Genomic DNA, 22,153 nt, shown 5'->3' with positions numbered 1-22,153 from the left:
TATTGTGCTATTGGTATGCTCTCAAAAGTCCATGGAAGTCTGCTATGAGTCCTACTCCATGAACTGATATTGATGACCTATCCTAAGGCCTGTATTTCACTGGACGAAGGTCAACCAGATAACAGCTAACAAGCATTTATAGGAACGCTCGACAGTGGTCTGCCTGTGTAAAAGTTGCTTTGACTACACAGTGAACGAACAAATGCTCATTTATCGGGCAGTCACAATTTTTATGCAGGGTAAAAAAATCATTGTCAGCAACAGATCGTGCCGTCTAATCACACTCTTCTGCCAGCAGAAAATATGATTCTGTGTGGGAACGAGCGATAGCATTAGCGATCACTCCTCCCCATACTGTGGAGGATATCGCTTCAGGCAAGTGTCAGGAAGCAACGCTTCCTTCCCAACAATCCTAATGTTCATCTGAGTGTAATACATCACTAGAGCTAGGCAATCAAAATCTAAAAGGGTTCTCCGAAACCCCTAAGCAATCCTTTCCAGCCCACCTGTCCGAGAATCCAAATAAGGCACCCTTCAAATACACTTTCTTTTCTTATCACACTCTCCTCGACTATGCTATGGGCCCATTTGTTTACAAGCCAAACTTGGCTATTATCTTTCAGTTTTCTGGTGCATCAACTTCTAGTCTGTGCTGGGAGGCAGGCACAATAAAAGATAGAGTGGCTCATGCACCAGGGAATGTGTGATGGCAGGCACCCTACATTGTCTAGGCTGGAAGAGAAGGACCAGAGGGATGTCAGTAGAAGAAGAAGAATCCCAAATAGGACCACCTCCTTGACTTCAAAATGCCCTTATGATTAGTCCTAAACCAAATTAGTTTAGTAGACACAACAGATCCACATCTGTTTTACAGCATTTCCCCTTTGTGATGATGAGCAATAGGTTCTAGTGTCTAGTCATATTGACCCTGAGGAGCTGCCTGTCCTGACCCTTAGACTAATTACTGGATCACTCAAACTCTTCCTGTCCTGATCTTGTCTTGTCCTTGACTATAGGTTTGCCTAATCCCTCAGTGCTTTGTCAGCAGTCACTATGCACATTACAGTAGTCGGTGATATGTATGGACATGCATGGATTCAGCACCTCACCACTGCAAACAAACACTGTCCCCAGCTGTGGACCACTGTGGACAGTGATTGGCTGCAGCGGTCACATGCAATATCCAGGCACATTGCCACTGCAGTTTGTACACAAACAGCTGCAGGAGTCCTAAATGAGTGTGCCGATAACTACGTTGGAGTAAGGGGTAAGTATATGATGAAGAAGATAGGAAAAAATGCTCCAGCACTGCGGTGGATAATATGAAAATCCCGGTCTTTATTAACACCACAGAAAATTCAGGTGAGTACAGCAATCGAAGACAAACACTGGTGGTCCCCGGTACCCCGGGGTACCGGGGACCACCAGTGTTTGTCTTCGATTGCTGTACTCACCTGAATTTTCTGTGGTGTTAATAAAGACCGGGATTTTCATATTATCCACCGCGGTGCTGGAGCATTTTTTCCTATCTTCTTCTGCTTACAAGGGACTGGCTTGAGTCCGCCCCGTGCACCGCCGTGCAGGACGATGAGGTGAGCTGGCTACAACCTTTCTCTATATTACATGTAAGTATATGATGGTTTTATATTTTATGACATTGTAGAGATTGTCTGATATTTTAGCTATCTCAGACAACCCCTTTAAGTCACCCTTGACTTCAGTATTTAATACTAAACTATAGAATTTGTAAGATGCAGTCAATGTACAATGTGGGATGTAAATCCTAAAAATTAGCGTTCCCTGAGTGTAAACAGAATACTTATAAGTCAAATTACTGAGTGCAGTATTCAGTAATGCAAGGATTTTATTTAGTGATGAACACATTTCAAAACTTGAAATTTGATTTGGATTCCATTCAGCTGCATCAATGGGGTGATTCTGTTTGGGTTCAAATAAATTTTACCCAATCAAAAGTGCTTCAATCCACTTAAAAATTTGTGGATGACATTTTTTTTAAATATTTTTTTTGAATTCTATGCAACTCATTTCAAATTCTTTAAAACCAAGACGGCTTTAGTAATCTGAAAGAGACGGTGACATATATTGCTATGATTGAACACATGGCTGCTGGTGGTAGCAAACAACATATTTAAAAACAAACTGCACTGTAGGATTTTTTACCTAAAAAAAATTTGGCCATAAAATATTCACTTTTTTGGCAGCAAATTCATGCCGGTTTGTATACACACACTGTTGGGATCATACGATTTTCTTCCTTCATCTTTCTTGTCTTCTGATCTAAAAATGACTGATGCCATTATGAGAAATTAATCTGAAATATTAATATTTAAATATTACGGTCAATTATGATTCACTAATCTCAAGTTGTAAACGTAGGAAGCAAGATATCTCTGTTTCTTCTCTATGTAATCCAGTGGCGTAACTACCGAGGAAGTGGCTGCTTCGGGGCCTGGCGCCCAGCAGCGTGTCAGTCAGATTATTTAAAGACTAAGACCTTTCATGGGTCTGGACTTTGTTAACTAAGTAGCAGGACATGTAGAGCGGTGCACAGAGATCTCCCTGCACTTACTATTATATCTGGGCGCCGCTCTGTTCGCCTGCTGTGGCCCCCGTTACCGTCTCCCGCACTGTATGATAATTACTACTATCGGAGTAGAGAGGAAGAGACTGCCCTTTTTCTCAATGGACGTTCCTTCTTCCTGGCTGTGACGCTCTGCGCTGTGATTGGACTGGCGCTACTGCCAGGGCAATGTTCCATTGAAAGACTTTTCACTGCCCAAACCTCTGAAGACGCCAAGTGTTTGGTGAAACATGTCGGGGGGCAGAGAGTGATATACCTTAAATTTTAGCCAGCTAGTGTCCTGCAAAGCAATAGTTGTGATATACTAATGAGCAAAGAGTGAGCGCTAGGAAGGCATTCACTATCCTTGGATAGCGTACTGTGACACAAACAGTGTGCACTAAACAGAGCACGGTAGATTCTGTGTGGAGATAGAGGAGTGAGCCAGGCAGCTTTAAGTGAATTTTTGTCCTCCAGTAGCCTCACAGCTGTATTCAGACTATCACTAGTGGTAGTGCAGACACGGCTGATAGTTTTAAAATTACGTTAGTTCTAGTTAGTAATTTTAATGATAAACAATAAATGTTAATTTTTAGATACTTCAAATAACACGTGTCAACCTAGAGACAACCACTGGTCCTAGTGACCAATTGTAAATAATTACCCTGAACCCTGTCTACACCTCCCTGGCCCCTGTCTGCGTCCCTGGGCCCTGGCCCTTATCTGTGCCCCCTCCCTGACCCTTGTCTGTGCCCCTGGCCCTTATCTGTGCCCCCCTGGCCCTTGTCTGTGCCCTTGGCCCTTATCTGTTCCCCCCGGCATTTGTCTGCGCCCCTGGCCCCTGTGTGTGCCTCCCTGGCCCTTGTCTGTGCCCCCTTGGCCCCTGTCTGTGCCCCCCTGCTTGATGTTCTGCCATCTACCACTGCTTATTTTGTTACTCTTATATATGCAGAGGGTGTGCGCTTATATGTGCCATAATAAGCACTAGTACATGGCGGAAAAGCGGGCAGAAAGGGGAGGCTGCCATGTACTGCAAGCTATAGACAGTATCACCCCCCCCCCCCCCTTCCCAATGTTTTATATAAAGATAAATAAACGGGGGGAAAAACAATTACTATTAAAATATAAAAATACTAAAAACACAGTTTTCCCGCCATAACATGCACAATTTTTTTTTTTTAATAAGGGCCCATGCCCTCTGAGACATTGGGTCCTTGAGCGGGCAATATGTCCTGTACCGGCATTGATCGCGTGCACAGGAGCGCACAGCTTCCTAAGATTACTAAAACGTATGATTATGGGACAGTTGTCTCGTGCCCAATACAACGCGCACATAACCTATGATGCTGTGCACTCCTGTGCACACGATCAATGCCGCTCCGGGACATATGGCTCGCTCACTGACTGCATGTCCCGGAGGGCATACGGTTGTGTGCATGGGCCCTAACAATGTTTTAAAAAAATTGCATGCACCCCAAAAATGGTACCAATAAAAACTACAGCTCACCCACAAAAAAGCCCTCATAAAGAAATATGAAAAAGTTATGGCTGTCAGAAAATGGTGATGCAAAGAAAAAACTTTTTTTCTCAAAGGTTTTATTTTAACCCCTTTTTTTTTTCCGTTCACATAGCTGTATGGGGGATTGTTTTTAGCAGAACAAACTGCAATGCAGCCATTTAATGTTGCATAAAATGTAGTGAGAAGTGGTAAAAAATTTGCCACAGTTTTATCGTTTTTTTTATCACTTGGGATCTTGATTCTCCAGGTCAGTATAAATCTGGTGAATACCACATATGTATAGTTTTTCTTGCGTTTTGATACTGGAAAAAAAAAATTGGGAAACTTTTGTTTGCATTTTCGGACCCCTATAAGCTTTTTGTAGTTAACTAGCATTGGAGTCTATAATGATTTTACTAGTTTCCTATCGAGCCCGGCTACAGACAGGGGCTCCATAGGAAACACTGTGCAGTGATCTTGGAAGCAAAGGAGGAAAAAAATAAAATAAAAATTAAGTATTAAAGGGGTTGTGTAATCTTAGACATTGGTTACATGTTGCTACAAAATACCACCAATGTCAGTTAGGTGCGGGTCCCACCTCTGGGGCCCACACTTATCTCTATAACAAAACACCAAAACTGAACATAGCCAAGCGCCCTGCTCAGGTCATGTCTAGGATTCGATGACTTTCTTACCCTCATCTTACATTTTCTACCTCTTGGGCTAATAGTATATTACAAAAGATGTTTTTCTATTGTTGGTGATTAGAGTTGAGCGAACACCTGGATGTTCGGGTTCGAGAAGTTCGGCCGAACATCCCGGAAATGTTCGGGTTCGGGATCCGAACCCGATCCGAACTTCGTCCCGAACCCGAACCCCATTGAAGTCAATGGGGACCCGAACTTTTCGGCACTAAAAAGGCTGTAAAACAGCCCAGGAAAGAGCTAGAGGGCTGCAAAAGGCAGCAACATGTAGGTAAATCCCCTGCAAACAAATGTGGATAGGGAAATTAATTAAATTAAAAATTAAATAAATAAAAATTAACCAAAATCAATTGGAGAGAGGTTCCATAGCAGAGAATCTGGCTTCCCGTCACCCACCACTGGAACAGTCCATTCTCAGATATTTAGGCCCCGGCACCCAGGCAGAGGAGAGAGGTCCCGTAACAGAGAATCTGTCTTCATGTCAGCAGAGAATTAGTCTGCATGTCATAGCAGAGAATGAGGCTTCACGTCAGCCACCACTGCAACAGTCCATTGGCATATATTTAGGCCCAGCACACACACAGGCAGAGGAGAGAGGTCCCGTAACAGACAATCTGGCTTCATGTCAGCAGAGAATTAGTCTGCATGTCATAGCAGAGAATGAGGCTTCACGTCACCCACCACTGCAACAGTCCATTGGCATATATTTAGGCCCAGCACCCAGGCAGAGGAGGGAGGTCCCGTAACAGAGAATCTGTCTTCATGTCAGCAGAGAATTAGTCTGCATGTCATAGCAGAGAATGAGGCTTCACGTCAGCCACCACTGCAACAGTCCATTGGCATATATTTAGGCCCAGCACACACACAGGCAGAGGAGAGAGGTCCCGTAACAGAGGATCTGGCTTCATGTCAGCAGAGAATCAGTCTGCATGTCATAGCAGAGAATCAGGCTTCACGTCAGCCACCACTGCAACAGTCCATTGGCATATATTTAGGCCTAGCACACAGGCAGAGGAGAGAGGTCCCGTAACAGACAATCTGGCTTCATGTCAGCAGAGAATTAGTCTGCATGTCATAGCAGAGAATCAGGCTTCATGTCAGCCACCACTGCAACAGTCCATTGGCATATATTTAGGCCTAGCACACAGGCAGAGGAGAGGTTCATTCAACTTTGGGTAGCATCGCAATATAATGGTAAAATGAAAATAAAAATAGGATTGAATGAGGAAGTGCCCTGGAGTCCAATAATATATGGTTATGGGGAGGTAGTTAATGTCTAATCTGGACAAGGGACGGACAGGTCCTGTGGGATCCATGCCTGGTTCATTTTTATGAACGTCAGCTTGTCCACATTGGCTGTAGACAGGCGGCTGCGTTTGTCTGTAATGACGCCCCCTGCCGTGCTGAATACACGTTCAGACAAAACGCTGGCTGCCGGGCAGGCCAGCACCTCCAAGGCATAAAAGGCTAGCTCTGGCCACGTGGACAATTTAGAGACCCAGAAGTTGAATGGGGCCGAACCATCAGTCAGTACGTGGAGGGGTGTGCACACGTACTGTTCCACCATGTTAGTGAAATGTTGCCTCCTGCTAACACGTTGCGTATCAGGTGGTGGTGCAGTTAGCTGTGGCGTGTTGACAAAAGTTTTCCACATCTCTGCCATGCTAACCCTGCCCTCAGAGGAGCTGGCCGTGACACAGCTGCCTTGGCGACCTCTTGCTCCTCCTCTGCCTTGGCCTTGGGCTTCCACTTGTTCCCCTGTGACATTTGGGAATGCTCTCAGTAGCGCGTCTACCAACGTGCGCTTGTACTCGCGCATCTTCCTATCACGCTCCAGTGCAGGAAGTAAGGTGGGCACATTGTCTTTGTAGCGTGGATCCAGCAGGGTGGCAACCCAGTAGTCCGCACAGGTTAAAATGTGGGCAACTCTGCTGTCGTTGCGCAGGCACTGCAGCATGTAGTCGCTCATGTGTGCCAGGCTGCCCAGGGATAAGGACAAGCTGTCCTCTGTGGGAGGCGTATCGTCATCGTCCTGCCTTTCCCCCCAGCCACGCACCAGTGATGGACCCGAGCTGCGTTGGGTGCCACCCCGCTGTGACCATGCTTCATCCTCATCCTCCTCCACCTCCTCCTCATCCTCGTCCTCCTCGTCCTCCAGTAGTGGGCCCTGGCTGGCCACATTTGTACCTGGCCTCTGCTGTTGCCAAAAACCTCCCTCTGAGTCACTTCGAAGAGACTGGCCTGAAAGTGCTAAAAATGACCCCTCTTCCTCCTCCTCCTCCTCCTCCTCCTGGGCCACCTCCTCTTCCATCATCGCCCTAAGTGTTTTCTCAAGGAGACATAGAAGTGGTATTGTAACGCTGATAACGGTGTCATCGCCACTGGCCATGTTGGTGGAGTACTCGAAACAGCGCAACAGGGCACACAGGTCTCGCATGGAGGCCCAGTCATTGGTGGTGAAGTGGTGCTGTTCTGTAGTGCGACTGACCCGTGCGTGCTGCAGCTGAAACTCCACTATGGCCTGCTGCTGCTCGCACAGTCTGTCCAGCATGTGCAAGGTGGAGTTCCACCTGGTGGGCACGTCGCATATGAGGCGGTGAGCGGGAAGGCCGAAGTTACGCTGTAGCGCAGACAGGCGAGCAGCAGCAGGATGTGAACGCCGGAAGCGCGAACAGACGGCCCGCACTTTATGCAGCAGCTCTGACATGTCGGGGTAGTTGTGAATGAACTTCTGCACCACCAAATTCAGCACATGCGCCAAGCAAGGGATGTGCGTCAAATTGGCTAGTCCCAGAGCTGCAACGAGATTTCGCCCATTATCACACACCACCAGGCCGGGCTTGAGGCTCACCGGCAGCAACCACTCGTCGGTCTGTTGTTCTATACCCCGCCACAACTCCTGTGCGGTGTGGGGCCTGTCCCCCAAACATATGAGTTTCAGAATGGCCTGCTGACGTTTACCCCGGGCTGTGCTGAAGTTGGTGGTGAAGGTGTGTGGCTGACTGGATGAGCAGGTGGAAGAAGAGGAGGAGGAAGCCGAGAAGGAGGAGGTGGCAACAGGAGGCAAAGAATGTTGCCCTGCGATCCTTGGCGGCGGAAGGACGTGCGCCAAACAGCTCTCCGCCTGGGGCCCAGCTGCCACTACATTTACCCAGTGTGCAGTTAGGGAGATATAGCGTCCCTGGCCGTGCTTACTGGTCCACGTATCTGTGGTTAGGTGGACCTTGCCACAGATGGCGTTGCGCAGTGCACACTTGATTTTATCGGATACTTGGTTGTGCAGGGAAGGCACGGCTCTCTTGGAGAAGTAGTGCCGGCTGGGAACAACATACTGTGGGACAGCAAGCGACATGAGCTGTTTGAAGCTGTCTGTGTCCACCAGCCTAAATGACAGCATTTCATAGGCCAGTAGTTTAGAAATGCTGGCATTCAGGGCCAGGGATCGAGGGTGGCTAGGTGGGAATTTACGCTTTCTATCAAATGTTTGTGAGATGGAGAGCTGAACGCTGGCGTGTGACATGGTTGAGACGCTTGGTGACGGAGGTGGTGGTGGTGGTGTTGGTGGTACATCCCCTGTTTGCTGGGCGGCAGGTGCCAACGTTCCTCCAGAGGCGGAGGAAGAGGCCGAGGCGGCAGCAGCAGAATAGGCCGAGGCGGCAGCAGCAGAAGAGGTAGCAGGGGGAGCCTGAGTGACTTCCTTGGTTTTAAGGTGTTTACTCCACTGCAGTTCATGCTTTGCATGCAGGTGCCTGGTCATGCAGGTTGTGCTCAGGTTCAGAACGTTAATGCCTCGCTTCAGGCTCTGATGGCACAGCGTGCAAACCACTCGGGTCTTGTCGTCAGCACATTGTTTGAAGAAGTGCCATGCCAGGGAACTCCTTGAAGCTGCCTTTGGGGTGCTCGGTCCCAGATGGCGGCGGTCAGTAGCAGGCGGAGTCTCTTGGCGGCGGGTGTTCTGCTTTTGCCCACTGCTCCCTCTTTTGCTACGCTGTTGGCTCGGTCTCACCACTGCCTCTTCCTCCGAACTGTGAAAGTCAGTGGCACGACCTTCATTCCATGTGGGGTCTAGGACCTCATCGTCCCCTGCATCGTCTTCCACCCAGTCTTGATCCCTGACCTCCTGTTCAGTCTGCACACTGCAGAAAGACGCAGCAGTTGGCACCTGTGTTTCGTCATCATCAGAGACATGCTGAGGTGGTATTCCCATGTCCTCATCATCAGGAAACATAAGTGGTTGTGCGTCAGTGCATTCTATGTCTTTCACCGCTGGGGAAGGGCTAGGTGGATGCCCTTGGGAAACCCTGCCAGCGGAGTCTTCAAACAGCATAAGAGACTGCTGCATAACTTGAGGCTGAGACAGTTTCCCTGGTATGCATGGGGGTGATGTGACAGACTGATGGGGTTGGTTTTCAGGCGCCATCTGTGCGCTTTCTGCAGAAGACTGGGTGGGAGATAATGTGAACGTGCTGGATCCACTGTCGGCCACCCAATTGACTAATGCCTGTACCTGCTCAGGCCTTACCATCCTTAGAACGGCATTGGGCCCCACCATATATCGCTGTAAATTCTGGCGGCTACTGGGACCTGAGGTAGTTTGTACACTAGGACGTGTGGATGTGGCAGAACGGCCACGTCCTCTCCCAGCACCAGAGGGTCCACTAACACCACCACGACCATGTCCACGTCCGCGTCCCTTACTAGATGTTTTTCTCATTGTTATGGTTCACCACAACAACAAATATATTATTTGGCCCAATGTATTGTATTCAAATTCAGCGGGATATAAATTTGAGGCCTAGTATTTAGGCGCTGGGTGACCGGTATGGATTTAGTGACAGAATTAGACTTGGAAATGCACAGAAGCGTGTGTGTGAAGTTATTCTGAATGACCCTATGTGCACCTTCAATATGATCTACCCTTTTAGGGATAGATTTCAAATAGCTCTGATATAGCAGAAACGACTAAATTATGAAATTGCTAAATTGGCAATTGTATTTCAACCCAGAACAAAAAATGTGCTTTGACGGACACTAAATAACTTTCCCAGCCACAACAGGACAGCGGTAACGAGAGATTTAGCGGGATATAAATTTGAGGCCTAGTATTTAGGCGCTGGGTGACAGGTATGGGTTTAGTGACAGAATTAGATTTGGAAATGCACAGTAGCGGGTGTGTGAAGTTATTCTGAATGACCCTATGTGCACCTTGAATATTATATACCCTTTTAGGGATAGATTTCAAATAGCTCTGATATAGCAGAAACCACTAAATTATGAAATTGCTAAATTGGGAATTGTATTTCAACCCAGAACAAGAAATGTGCTTGAACGGACACTAAATAACTCGCCCAGCTACAGCACTAGGGACAGATTTAGCTGGATATAAATTTGAGGCCTAGTATTTAGGCGCTGGGTGACCGGTATGGATTTAGTGACAGAATTAGACTTGGAAATGCACAGAAGCGTGTGTGTGAAGTTATTCTGAATGACCCTATGTGCACCTTGAATATTATATACCCTTTTAGGGATAGATTTCAAATAGCTCTGATATAGCAGAAACCACTAAATTATGAAATTGCTAAATTGGGAATTGTATTTCAACCCAGAACAAGAAATGTGCTTGAACGGACACTAAATAACTCGCCCAGCTACAGCACTAAGGACAGATTTAGCGGGATATAAATTTGAGGCCTAGTATTTAGGCGCTGGGTGACAGGTATGGGTTTAGTGCCAGAATTAGACTTGGAAATACACAGTAGCGGGTGTGTGTGAAGTTATTCTGAATGACCCAATGTGCACCTTGAATATTATATACCCTTTTAGGGATAGATTTCAAATAGCTCTGATATAGCAGAAACCACTAAATTATGAAATTGCTAAATTGGGAATTGTATTTCAACCCAGAACAAGAAATGTGCTTGAACGGACACTAAATAACTCGCCCAGCTACAGCACTAAGGACAGATTTAGCGGGATATAAATTTGAGACCTAGTATTTAGGCGCTGGGTGACAGGTATGGGTTTAGTGCCAGAATTAGACTTGGAAATACACAGTAGCGGGTGTGTGTGAAGTTATTCTGAATGACCCAATGTGCACCTTGAATATTATATACCCTTTTAGGGATAGATTTCAAATAGCTCTGATATAGCAGAAACCACTAAATTATGAAATTGCTAAATTGGGAATTGTATTTCAACCCAGAACAAGAAATGTGCTTGAACGGACACTAAATAACTCGCCCAGCTACAGCACTAAGGACAGATTTAGCGGGATATAAATTTGAGGCCTAGTATTTAGGCGCTGGGTGACAGGTATGGGTTTAGTGCCAGAATTAGACTTGGAAATACACAGTAGCGGGTGTGTGTGAAGTTATTCTGAATGACCCAATGTGCACCTTGAATATTATATACCCTTTTAGGGATAGATTTCAAATAGCTCTGATATAGCAGAAACCACTAAATTATGAAATTGCTAAATTGGGAATTGTATTTCAACCCAGAACAAGAAATGTGCTTGAACGGACACTAAATAACTCGTCCCAGCTACAGCACTAAGGACAGATTTAGCGGGATATAAATTTGAGGCCTAGTATTTAGGCGCTGGGTGACAGGTATGGGTTTAGTGACAGAATTAGACTTGGAAATACACAGTAGCGGGTGTGTGTGAAGTTATTCTGAATGACCCAATGTGCACCTTGAATATTATATACCCTTTTAGGGATAGATTTCAAATAGCTCTGATATAGCAGAAACCACTAAATTATGAAATTGCTAAATTGGGAATTGTATTTCAACCCAGAACAAGAAATGTGCTTGAACGGACACTAAATAACTCGCCCAGCTACAGCACTAAGGACAGATTTAGCGGGATATAAATTTGAGGCCTAGTATTTAGGCGCTGGGTGACAGGTATGGGTTTAGTGCCAGAATTAGACTTGGAAATACACAGTAGCGGGTGTGTGTGAAGTTATTCTGAATGACCCAATGTGCACCTTGAATATTATATACCCTTTTAGGGATAGATTTCAAATAGCTCTGATATAGCAGAAACCACTAAATTATGAAATTGCTAAATTGGGAATTGTATTTCAACCCAGAACAAGAAATGTGCTTGAACGGACACTAAATAACTCGCCCAGCTACAGCACTAAGGACAGATTTAGCGGGATATAAATTTGAGGCCTAGTATTTAGGCGCTGGGTGACAGGTATGGGTTTAGTGCCAGAATTAGACTTGGAAATACACAGTAGCGGGTGTGTGTGAAGTTATTCTGAATGACCCAATGTGCACCTTGAATATTATATACCCTTTTAGGGATAGATTTCAAATAGCTCTGATATAGCAGAAACCACTAAATTATGAAATTGCTAAATTGGGAATTGTATTTCAACCCAGAACAAGAAATGTGCTTGAACGGACACTAAATAACTCGCCCAGCTACAGCACTAAGGACAGATTTAGCGGGATATAAATTTGAGGCCTAGTATTTAGGCGCTGGGTGACAGGTATGGGTTTAGTGCCAGAATTAGACTTGGAAATACACAGTAGCGGGTGTGTGTGAAGTTATTCTGAATGACCCAATGTGCACCTTGAATATTATATACCCTTTTAGGGATAGATTTCAAATAGCTCTGATATAGCAGAAACCACTAAATTATGAAATTGCTAAATTGGGAATTGTATTTCAACCCAGAACAAGAAATGTGCTTGAACGGACACTAAATAACTCGCCCAGCTACAGCACTAAGGACAGATTTAGCGGGATATAAATTTGAGGCCTAGTATTTAGGCGCTGGGTGACAGGTATGGGTTTAGTGCCAGAATTAGACTTGGAAATACACAGTAGCGGGTGTGTGTGAAGTTATTCTGAATGACCCAATGTGCACCTTGAATATTATATACCCTTTTAGGGATAGATTTCAAATAGCTCTGATATAGCAGAAACCACTAAATTATGAAATTGCTAAATTGGGAATTGTATTTCAACCCAGAACAAGAAATGTGCTTGAACGGACACTAAATAACTCGCCCAGCTACAGCACTAGGGACAGATTTAGCTGGATATAAATTTGAGGCCTAGTATTTAGGCGCTGGGTGACCGGTATGGATTTAGTGACAGAATTAGACTGGGATATGGCCAAAAAATAAACAGACTATTGCTGGTTAAATGCACTTGGTGTGACAGCTTCACCCTGATGTAGGCTTTAGCCAAAAAACAACCACACCATTGAGGGTTAAATGCACTTGGTGACAGGCGCAGCTTGCCCCTGATTTAGTATATGGCCAAAAAATGAACAGACTATTGCTGGTTAAATGCACTTGGTGTGACAGCTTCACCCTGATGTAGGCTTTAGCCAAAAAACAACCACACCATTGAGGGTTAAATGCACTTGGTGACAGGCGCAGCTTGCCCCTGATTTTGTATATGGCCAAAAAATGAACAGACTATTGCTGGTTAAATGCACTTGGTGTGACAGCTTCACCCTGATGTAGGCTTTAGCCAAAAAACAACCACACCATTGAGGGTTAAATGCACTTGGTCGCAGCTTGTGCTGGCGCACCACAAGACACAAAATGGCCGCCGATCACCCCAGAAAAATGTGACTGACAAACGGTCTGTGCAGCCTAAAAACAGTGAGCAATTGAGGATCAGCAGCTCAATGATCCACAGCTGCAGATCGATCAGTTAATCAAGTCCTTTGGAGGAGTTAATCTGCCTAATCTCGCCCTACTGTCGCAGCCGCAACCTCTCCCTACGCTAATCAGAGCAGAGTGACGGGCGGCGCTATGTGACTCCAGCTTAAATAGAGGCTGGGTCACATGGTGCTCTGGCCAATCACAGCCATGCCAATAGTAGGCATGGCTGTGATGGCCTCTTGGGGCAAGTAGTATGACGCTTGTTGATTGGCTGCTTTGCAGCCTTTCAAAAAGCGCCAAGAAAGCGTCACAAAAGCGCGAAGAAAGCGACGAACACCGAACCCGAACCCGGACTTTTACGAAAATGTCCGGGTTCGGGTCCGTGTCACGGACACCCCAAAATTCGGTACGAACCCGAACTATACAGTTCGAGTTCGCTCATCCCTATTGGTGATATTTTTCTATTGTTGGTGCGTCCTACTTCGGACGATGCCGGTCATGCCCGGCATCGGGCCAAGTAGGACGTACCAACAATCATAAGCCACGGAACACCAGACTTGAAAAAAAAAAGCACTGTTTGCTCCGAAACGCGTTGTCTACCTTGAATAAAGAAAAGTTTATATCCGATACTTACCTGGTCGTTCAGTTGCGCTGTTAGTGTCTCTACCAAGGGTGCGGACCCTCTAACGGGCTCCATCCCTTCCTACTGTACTGACGGTCATATTAAAAAAGCGTGCCATCGCTGCTGAGGTGGGACGCAGTAAGACAGTCATTTGGAATTTCTTAAATGATCCTGAGGGTTATGGAACAAAAAAGTCAAGTGGAAGACCCCAAAAAATTTCATCAGCACTGATCCGGACGATCCAATTGGCTGTCCGTCAAGACACTGGACGATCCTCGACCCAAATTAAGGCCCTTACTAGTGCTGACTGCAGCCCCATAACCATCAGACGGCACCTGAGACTGAAGGGCTTCAAAAACAAAAAACGTCTTCAAAGACCTTGTCTCCTTGAATGCCACAGAACTGCTCGTTTGGACATTGCAAGAGAGCACCAAACATGGGACATTCAAAGGTGGAAGAAAATGTTATTCTCTGAGTATTTTTTTTACCTTGATGGTCCTGATGGTTTACAACGTTCCTGGCATGACAAGCAGATCCCACCTGAGATGTTTTATACGCGCCACAGTGGAGGGGGCGCCATAATGGTCTGGGGTGCTTTTTCCTTCAGTGGAACAATGGAGCTTCAGGAAGTGCAGCGGCGTCAAACGGCCGCTGGCTATGTCCAGATGTTGCAAAGAGCATTCCTCATGACCGAGGGCCTCGTCTGTGTGGTAACGACTGGGTTTTTTAACAAGACAACGCTACAGTACACAATGCCCGCAGGACAAGGGACTTCTTCCAGGAGAATAACATCACTCTTTTGGCCCAGCCTGCGTGTTCCACTGATCTAAATCCAATTGAGAACCTTAGGGGATGGATGACAAGGGAAGTTTACAAAAATGGACAACAGTTCCAGACAGTAGATGGCCTTTGTGCGGCATCAAGCATGCCGAAACAAATTTTTTAAGTGATAAACAATAACGGCGGAGCTACTCATTACTGAGTTCATTTTTGGAAGTTTGGAAGTTGGATTTCTGTTTTGGGGGGGGGGGGGGGTTAGTTTTTCTTTGGAGGTGTGGTCCTAAACTTTTGATCAGCTGAAAAACAGACTGTTTCAGTTTATTCATTGTTTTCATTAAATTGAATGCTCAATTTTTTTTTTGTCTCACTCCCATTTCTGGTTGCATGTTGAAGCTCTACTTGGAAGCTTGTTAAGATCCAGCCATGCTAAATATGATTTTTTTTGCCATTTTTCAATTGGTCTTAAACTTTTGATCAGGACTGTATATCACAAAATTAGAATCAAATGTTAGGTGAAAGCGGATCCAATATTAAATCCCTGTAGTTGGATGTGCAAAAGATTTTCCTTTACAAATATAGAAACAATTGATGCAGTTTAGACATGGAAAACACTGATTTAAAGACCCGTTTAAATAATCATCGATATACAATACGCAAAAAAAGCATATTGATCTGCCGGTTTCTAAACATTTTTTTTACCTTAAACATACTGAAAGGGATTTAAAGGGAGTCTTTCACCTAAAATGACCATTATACACCACAAACATGATGATATCCATTACATTCCCCATATTATAATCTTACCTTTCATATTGCTGTCCGTCGCCTATTCTCTCTTAAAAACACTTTTATTCCATATGCTAATCAGGTTCTGAAGGTGCACAGGGGCGGCGTTTATGCGGCCGGTGCCCAGGCTCCACGGCGCTGTTCAAATCAAATCGGTTCTTGAGATACCATCCTTCAGTCAATGACAAATCCGGCGCCTGCGCCTGCGCACTCCATTACCCACTAGGGCAGAGGCAGCAGAGCGTTTAATGCGCATGCGCCGGCCCGTACATCCCGATATTTTGGCAGTTTACTTCCGCCGGCTAGATCGGGCCGGCGCATGCGGATTAAACGCTCTGCTGCCTCTGCCCTAGTGGGTAATGGAGTGCGCAGGCGCAGGCGCCGGATCTGTCATTGACTGGAGGATGGTATCTCAAGAACCGAGGGCGGGCCAGAGGGGTGAAAGGGGAGGGGTTTGATTTGAACAGCGCCGTGGAGCCTGGGCACCGGCCGCATAAACGCCGCCCCTGGGCACCTTCAGAACCTGATTAGCATATGGAATAAAATTGTTTTTAAGAGAGAATAGGCGACGGACAGCAATATGAAAGGTAAGATTATAAGATGGGGAATGTAATGGATATCATCATGTTTGTGGTGTATAATGGTCATTTTAGGTGAAAGACTCCCTTTAAAATGTTGGACTATTGACCATGTCTCCATTCCCAGAAGAGGGGGAAATCGATTGAATCTTCCGGCCTGATTTTTGGACTCAGAGTGCTCCTCATATCAGTCCCAAACATCTTTGTAAATATGGGCATAATATGGCCTACTGTCAAATATAAACATGGCGTATTTGGTCTGATGACGTTGGGCGCATGTGCCTTTGACATTAAGGCCTTTTACCTTTTCTAATATGACCGTTGGGGGAGAGCTGCCAATGTCCACATGCTCCACAAGTGGTTTCAGTGTAAGTAATGTACGCAACCTCGGGCATGTGCGGTGGATATGTTGACACGCTGAGTTCAGTGTATACACAAGGTCATGATTCATCTGGTCGATATGTTTAAGTCTATCTTTTTGTTGCTCTTTTTAGCATATTTGATGAATTTCACATGGTATTGCACAGGCACTTTATTGGATAATCATGTATGGACTATGGGAGATAATCATGTTCACATGTATTTTATGCAGAAGTAATGAATTTACTATGTACTGGTATCTAAATTATTTCCAGGGTTTTTGTCATGTTTTTAGGAGATAATTCATGGACTTTTGTTCACAGTTTATTATGTTACTATGTTAGCATGTGTACAAATTACCATGTTCTTTAGATTTATTGAATAATTATGGAATTCAGTAATTAGACACTTGTTCTTGGGGTATATATCTTGCTCAGTTTGTCTTGGTTCTTTGCTTGAGAAAGGTTCTATTGATGAGCCAAAACATTGCTGTACCACACAGGTGAATAAACTTTTTTTTTACTTTTTTGATCTCTGGAGTGCTGTCCTTTTTTTCTATTGATATATTGTGGGTGAGTGCTTATTCCCATTGGACGTTGCACCCATTTTTGTTTGTTTTGTCAGTGCTGCCATTTTATCATATATATATATACAGGTCCTTCTCAAAAACTTGCATATTGTGATAAAGTTCATTATTTTCTATAATGTACTGATAAACATTAGACTTTCATATATTTTAGATGCATTACACACAACTGAAGTAGTTCAAGCCTTTTATTGTTTTAATATTGATGATTTTGGCATACAGCTCATGAAAACCCCAAATTCCTATCTCAAAAAATTAGCGTATCATGAAAAGGTTCTCTAAACAAGCTATTAACCTAATCATCTGAATCAACTAATTAACTCTAAACACCTGCAAACGATTCCTGAGGCTTTTAAAAACTCCCAGCCTGGTTTATTACTCAAAACCGCAATCATGGGTAAGACTGCCGACCTGACTGCTGTCCAGAAGGCCATCATTGACACCCTCAAGCAAGAGGGTAAGACACAGAAAGAAATGTCTGAACGAATAGGCTGTTCCCAGAGTGCTGTATCAAGGCACCTCAGTGGGAAGTCTGTGGGAAGGAAAAAGTGTGGCAGAAAACGCTGCACAACGAGAAGAGGTGACCGGACCCTGAGGAAGATTGTGGAGAAGGACCGATTCCAGATCTTGGGGGACTTGCGGAAGCAGTGGACTGAGTCTGGAGTAGAAACATCCAGAGGCACCGTGTACAGGCGTGTGCAGGAAATGGGCTACAGGTGCCGCATTCCCCAGGTCAAGCCACTTTTGAACCAGAAACTGCGGCAGAAGCGCCTGACCTGGGCTACAGAGAAGCAGCACTGGACTGTTGCTCAGTGGTCCAAAGTACTTTTTTCAGATGAAAGCAAATTTTGCATGTCATTCGGAAATCAAGGTGCCAGAGTCTGAAGGAAGACTGGGGAGAGGGAAATGCCAAAATGCCTGAAGTCCAGTGTCAAGTACCCACAGTCAGTGATGGTCTGGGGTGCCATGTCAGCTGCTGGTGTTGGTCCACTGTGTTTTATCAAGGGCAGGGTCAATGCAGCTAGCTATCAGGAGATTTTGGAGCACTTCATGCTTCCATCTGCTGAAAAGCTTTATGGAGATGAAGATTTCATTTTTCAGCACGACCTGGCATCTGCACACAGTGCCAAAACCACTGGTAAATGGTTTACTGACCATGGTATTACTGTGCTCAATTGGCCTGCCAACTCTCCTGACCTGAACCCCATAGAGAATCTGTGGGATATTGGGAAGAGAAAGTTGAGAGACGCAAGACCTAACACTCTGGATGAGCTTAAGGCCGCTATCGAAGCCTCCTGGGCCTCCATAACACCTCAGCAGTGCCACAGGCTGATTGCCTCCATGCCACACCGCACTGAAGCATCCTGGGCCTCCATAACACCTCAGCAGTGCCACAGGCTGATTGCCTCCATGCCACGCCGCATTGAAGCAGTCATTTCTGCAAAAGGATTTCCGACCAAGTATTGAGGGCATAACTGAACATAATTATTTGAAGGTTGACTTTTTTTGTATTCAAAACACTTTTCTTTTATTGGTCGGATGAAATATGCTAATTTTTTTAGATAGGAATTTGGGTTTTCATGAGCTGTATGCCAAAATCATCAATATTAAAACAATAAAAGGCTTGAACTACTTCAGTTGTGTGTAATGAATCTAAAATATATGAAAGTCTAATGTTTATCAGTACATTACAGAAAATAATGAACTTTATCACAATATGCTAATTTTTTTAGAAGGACCTGTATGTATATACAATAGGAAAAGGTTTGGCAGTCTGGTCTGGTCTAGATCGTGACTAGCCAAAGGAGTGGGATTTACACAGGAGAAGGGAGTTGCGAAGCGTGGGAGGGGGGGGCATACAAAGATTTGCTGTGGGGCCCAGTCACTTCTTGCTACGCCCCTGATACAATCTCTTCAGTGCCAAAGGTGACAACGCACAGAAAGATTGGATTTGTATTACTTGTATTTTACTTGTATTTTCTCAATATTTATCCTATGCTTATTGTTCTCAACTGCCAACAGGAGCCACTGAGGAGATTCATATATAGTTTTATGGGAAAATACTCTGTATAACTTGTAATTTATGAAATTCAGCTTCTACTCATTTTGGAAGTTAAGGAGACGGCCCTATCAGTGATTTACAGCCTTCTCCCTATAACTGTGCATATAGATAGATGTCAATCACTGATATGATCGTTTCCTTGACTTCAAAGTCCTGAATGAGAAGGAATTACATGTTTTACTGAATTTTTACCCATAAAACTATATACCACTCTGCTCAGCTCCTTCTGGTCTATAACATGATGCCTGCACCTTCTATTGCATTTTTATGGTGACAGGTTTCCTTTAACCTCCTTATCAACACCATTTTTTAACACCTTATTAAACTTGAATCAGGTGTAATATTTTGCTTTTATAGCACCAACATACTCCACAGCTTTTACCATCATTCACAGCCCTCAGGGGAGCTCAGAATCCCTATCATATTCCCTATCAGTATGTTTTTGGAGTGTGGGAGGAAACCCACGCAAACTCAGCGAGAACATATCTGTAAAGAATCAATCAAGTTTATTTGCCTGAATGCACGCTTAAAATAAATTTTATTAGTGATATATTAAAATTCGTGGCGAATCTGCCACATAGAGATTTCGTCAGGCTAAGCCTGGATAGGTGGCTCACTCCACAATTGTATGGGTATAGCCACTCCAATCCACGCAAAAAAAACGTGCAAGACTGGAATTATCAGTATTATACACTTGTTGTAGTGCTCTTGATAAATTCCCAGATGCACTTCTCACTTCTCACTAAGTATGCTGGATGTGCTTATAAATTCTCAAGAAAACCAGCTATAACATTAGTAGCAGCTTACTCCATAAGCCGCAACAATGTATAACACGTAGTGAGTGTAAAATAGTAGTAGATGGGATAGATAGATTGCGGGTGAGAGCTTTATGTTCGAGCTCTACTTACAACCCTGTCCTCAGGAGCAGAGTAATGGTGGCATCAATGCAGCATATTTAATCTCTGATAGCTGGCATTGTGCGCACTCAAAGAGAGAACGCTGCACGCTTCTGTTTGCGCGCATGCAGCTCAAGGAGATACAGCCTCCGGCACTATGTTTGCAGCCATCTCGCGGCCGCTCAGCCGCCGATCTAATATCAAAGTCGCCACTCCCACTATAGCAATTATATTATATCAGGAACATGCTATACCATCGCATGTAGTTCTAAATTGTTTGGTAGTCCCTATATGGTCTGGTGGCTATAAATCTATCCCAGTTTGGATCCATGGGACTCATAAATATATAAATATACACAAATCCATCCATGTGCTGGTATTCTAATTGACTAACTATCACCTCTAATATGGCAACAATCTTCAGTGTCCCCTGATGATGGTAGGCAATTTGTGCCCATGAAAATACATACCCACAACAGCGGTCAGCATGGGAAATCGGACAGAGCGGATCAGCAGTACGTTTCACCTCTTCAGGGTGACGTCACCGCCTGCCGATGAAGCTCCGCCCAGTGGGAGTGGCGACTTTGATATTAGATCGGCGGCTGAGCGGCCGCGAGACGGCTGCAAACATAGTGCCGGAGGCTGTATCTCCTTGAGCTGCACGCGCGCAAACAGAAGCGTGCAGCGTTCTCTCTTTGAGTGCGCACAATGCCAGCTATCAGAGATTAAATATGCTGCATTGATGCCACCATTACTCTGCTCCTGAGGACATGTTACTAAATACACAGTGACATAGAAACGCGTCGAGCAGACGCATGATTAGGCAGAGACGGTCCTTTTGCTTGCTCGTGATGGGACAAGAGAGATAAAGATTAAAAGGGTTGTAAGTAGAGCTCGAACATAAAGCTCTCACCCGCAATCTATCTATCCCATCTACTACTATTTTACACTCACTACGTGTTATACATTGTTGCGGCTTATGGAGTAAGCTGCTACTAATGTTATAGCTGGTTTTCTTGAGAATTTATAAGCACATCCAGCATACTTAGTGAGAAGTGATAAGTGCATCTGGGAATTTATCAGGAGCACTACAACAAGTGTATAATACTGATAATTCCAGTCTTGCACGTTTTTTTAGCGTGGATTGGAGTGGCTATACCCATACAATTGTGGAGTGAGCCACCTATCCAGGCTTAGCCTGACGAAATCTCTATGTGGCAGATTCGCCACAAATTTTAATATATCACTAATAAAATTTCTTTTAAGCGTGTATTCAGGCAGTTAAACATAATTTCGCATATATACGCAAAATCCAGTTTAAAGTTACACCCTAAAGAATCAATCAAGGCAACTGGACGTACTGTAGATTTCTTGAAAACGCTTCACTCGTTCTTCCAACAAGCTTTCTCAATTCTGAGTGACTGTACAAAACGAGTGAACGAGTGAAACGTTTTCAGGAAATCTACAGTACGTCTAGTTGCCTTGATTGATTCTTTACAGATATACCATGACCTGGATAAATGAGAACCTTCACAGTCTGGGAGAACATGCAAACTCCATGCAGATGTTGTCTTTGATTAGATTTGAATCTAGGATCCCAGTGATGTAAGGCACCAGTGGTAACTAGAGATAAGCGAATTAAATCTGACAAAGTCGAATTTGTTCCTAATCTCAGGAAAAATTAGATTCGGAACAAATGCGAATTTCCTCGGGCTTTGTGGTAACGAATCACAATTTTTCCTAACATGGCGTCTATCTGGCTGCAATGGCGGCTAAAATGGCAGCTACATGTGTGAGGACATGGGGCAAGGAACTCTGGGAAGACGGGATGACCCATAATTCCATGCATGCAGTCAATCAGCAGCCAGCCAGCCAAGCCCTATAAATACGGCGGCTATCTAAAAGTCTGCCATTCACTATCGTACTTTGTTTAGGGACAGAAGTGTATGCAGGCGTTAGGGAGAGTGAAAGAAAAACTAAGTGTAACAAAAAAGGAAAGAAGCTAATAACTAGTGCAGGGAAAGGATAAGTGAGAGGAATCATTTCACAGGCAGGGAGAGACA

The sequence above is a fragment of the Bufo gargarizans genome, chromosome 9 (assembly GCF_014858855.1).
Source record: "Bufo gargarizans isolate SCDJY-AF-19 chromosome 9, ASM1485885v1, whole genome shotgun sequence".
In the NCBI taxonomy this organism is placed as follows: Eukaryota; Metazoa; Chordata; class Amphibia; order Anura; family Bufonidae; genus Bufo; species Bufo gargarizans.
The sequence above is the reverse complement of the archived record's forward strand: the minus strand, read 5'-3'. Positions refer to the sequence as shown.